Here is a 3,175-nt window from a genome sequence, read left to right on the forward strand (position 1 = left end):
TTTTTTAGATTTCATAATTGAGTTGAATTCACTTTCTATATTTCTTCTTCAAGCAATTTTCCTTTTATGTTTGAGATCTGCTGCATTTCAATTCATCTTTTACTTATCTGATTGATTGCTATTTACATTCTCTTGTTTAATTTTAAATTCCCAGCTCCCAAATCCTTTTACTCTTTTAGCAATTTTACATTTCTTGCACTCTAAGATTTTGCCATTTACATTTCTTGCAATCTAAGTTTCAGTCATTTACATTACTTGTTCTTTAAGATTCAGCTCTTTTACTTCTTCTGCTCTTTAATTTACTGTCAATTCTCCCTCCCCCTTTAAATTTCATGCAATTTAGCCTTTGTTGAATACAAATCACTCAAATCAACACTTTTTTGTTTGACTAAATCAACCACCTAACTAAAATTGCTCAATCCTTCAATCCCTGTGGGATCGCCCTCACTCATGTGAGTTATTATTACTTGATGCGACCTGGTACACTTGCCGGTGAGTTTTGTGTTGGATCATTTTCCACACATCAATAGATACCTTCGATTTTGGAATTAATTAATGCAAGGATACTTTTCTATTTAATTTCATTATTTCTTGATTATTTTCAATTGAGTCCAATTATCATGTCTTCTTTCTACTCCCTTTACATGTTTGCGAAAATGGCATCCATGTCAATGGAGTAGACTTTCAACTTGGCTTTGGAGTTGATTAGTAGGAGACCCTTGAGTTGGAAAAACTCAAGAGTTAAATAGTAATTGAAAGTCGTTGGCTGGCTCTCTAGTCACTAACGCTAATCCTTCCCAAGGGAGAGGATTAGGACTTGTGAATTAGAGTTAGCTCAACTACTTGACTTTCCTTCATTCATTGAAGGTTAATTAAGTAGAAACAACAACCTATTTTCATTGATCTTGGGGGATCCAACAAGGATAGAACTTTCGATTAATCTTCTCCTAGCCAAGTCTTTTATTTCATTTACATAAAATCTCTTGTTAATTTATAATCATCTATTTGTCCATTCCCCAAACTCCAAATTTCTTTAGAAACTCCTTATCAATAATTTGCACTCTCTTAGCAACTCGTTGGGAGATGATCTGGGATCTCTACTCCCAGTATTTTATTCTTAATTTCTGTGACAACTCTTTTTAGACTGATACACGGAATTTTCATTCGGTTAAGAACTATACTCGCAACATTGATTTCTGTTATAAATTCTTAATCGGCGATTTTTCGCACGTCAATGGTGGTAGCCATTTTTGTAATAAATAAATGGAAAAACTACTTCACAAATATGAGGTAATTCATAAGGTGGCTACACCCTATCACCCACAGACCAATGGCCAAGTAGAGCTTGCAAATAGGGAGTTGAAAAGGATTTTGGACAAAATAGTGGGGACTACAAGAAAGGATTTGGCCAGAAAGCTAGAAGATGCTCTCTGGGCATACAAGACATCATTTAAAACTCCTATAGGGAAATCCCCATTTCAGTTATTGTATGGCAAGTCCTGTCACCTCCCTGTAGAGCTTGAACATAAAGCTTTCTAGGCTACTAAACTCCTCAACCTTGAATCTCAAGCAACAAGAGAGAAGAGGCTACAGCAACTACTTAACCATTGAGTACTTTCTAGTTAGAGTGTGTTTTTTTTAGTAAAAGAATGAGGTTTCATCTGATGCATAACAGACAGTGGCAAGGAACTAAGTTTGGTGTTCACACACTAAAGTAAGTTCAAAAGCCTACAAACATTCATGCATGATTAACCATTTTTCAAGTGCTTGGGGAACAAGCAACTTCCATTATCATTGTAGAAAATTATTCAACTTTTTGGAATGATTGTACATCATCAACAAGAAAAACACAAAAGCTGAGGAGGAGGATGAAGGACTAAGCAAGGAAACTCCAAAAGGTTATATTGTTAAGTGATTGTCTTGTATTCAAAACTGCTATGATTGTAAGTGATATTGTACCCCTATCTGTCTGCTTAGTATAGCTTCTCTATAGTATGATAACGGTTGCTTGATATCTCATAACACTATACTCTTGAAAACTTGCTTGCACACAATATCTGTGAAACTATGAACAAAGAATAGTTCTTTGAAAAGAAGGATTGAGGAATCAAAATATTTATTTTGAAGCAAGCAAAAGATTAAGAGAAATGGTGGTTTTAGTTGTATGATTGTGTATTGAGGTTGCATGTTTATGAAAACTTGCATGGGAGCTCATATGCAGGAAATAGAGCTCAAAGAAGTATTGTGGAGATTCTCAAATATTTATTGACCCAAGAAGCAGCAACAAAAGAACATAAAAGAAACAAAAAACAAAAGAACATGGCAAAAGGCTTTGAGCATCAATTACTAGGAAAAAAAAGAAATAAATAAGAACTCACAGAGTTACTATTCTAGTTAAATGCTTGTGGTAGAATTGTGTCAAATAGAGAGGCTTGGGCAAGTAAATCCTAAGGGGTGCTTCAACACCTAATACCTTAAAACCAACTTGTTTGGGAGTATTGATTGAAATCTTATCTAAAGAGCCGCTTTGAGACATAACACTTAGAGTCAAGGCCAAGACACAGAAATCATAAGCTGCTTCATGGTGATTACCTATAAAGGGATCACCATGATATCCTTTGAATGAAAACCCAAAGATCTAAGACTTTCAAGATGTGGGAACTAGTAAGCACTGACGCCCTTGCATGAGCATATAATTTAGAGTTCACCCCATTATCCCTTAATCACTTCACTCACAAGACAATACAAGTTATTCTTGATCCATCCCAATTAAAAGAACCTTTGTGCAGAATTCTTTTCTTGCTTGGGAACAAGCAAGGTTTAAGTTTGGTGTTGTGATGACAAGTCATCTTATGCTAGTTTACTAGCATTTTACTTGCTTTTATTAGGTTGTATGCATTTTCTTGCATGATAAGTAAGTGATTGGAGTAGAATTTCATGTTTATCTTGACTCAATGAAACATTGTTGATTTTATACAAAATCATGAGATTTACGCACAATTTAGTTGAACATTATGAACCTTATAATTTTGAGACTGATGACTGCGCATCATGTATCCTTTTTCTTATCTAAAAGGACCATAAAAAGAGCATAATCTCATTGAATTAATGCAATTTCATGAACCAAATGATATATATTATGGTATATTGCTTTGAAATGGATTTATGCTGAATT

Source organism: Arachis duranensis, unplaced genomic scaffold (genome assembly GCF_000817695.3).
Source record: "Arachis duranensis cultivar V14167 unplaced genomic scaffold, aradu.V14167.gnm2.J7QH unplaced_Scaffold_343483, whole genome shotgun sequence".
Lineage (NCBI taxonomy): Eukaryota > Viridiplantae > Streptophyta > Magnoliopsida > Fabales > Fabaceae > Arachis > Arachis duranensis.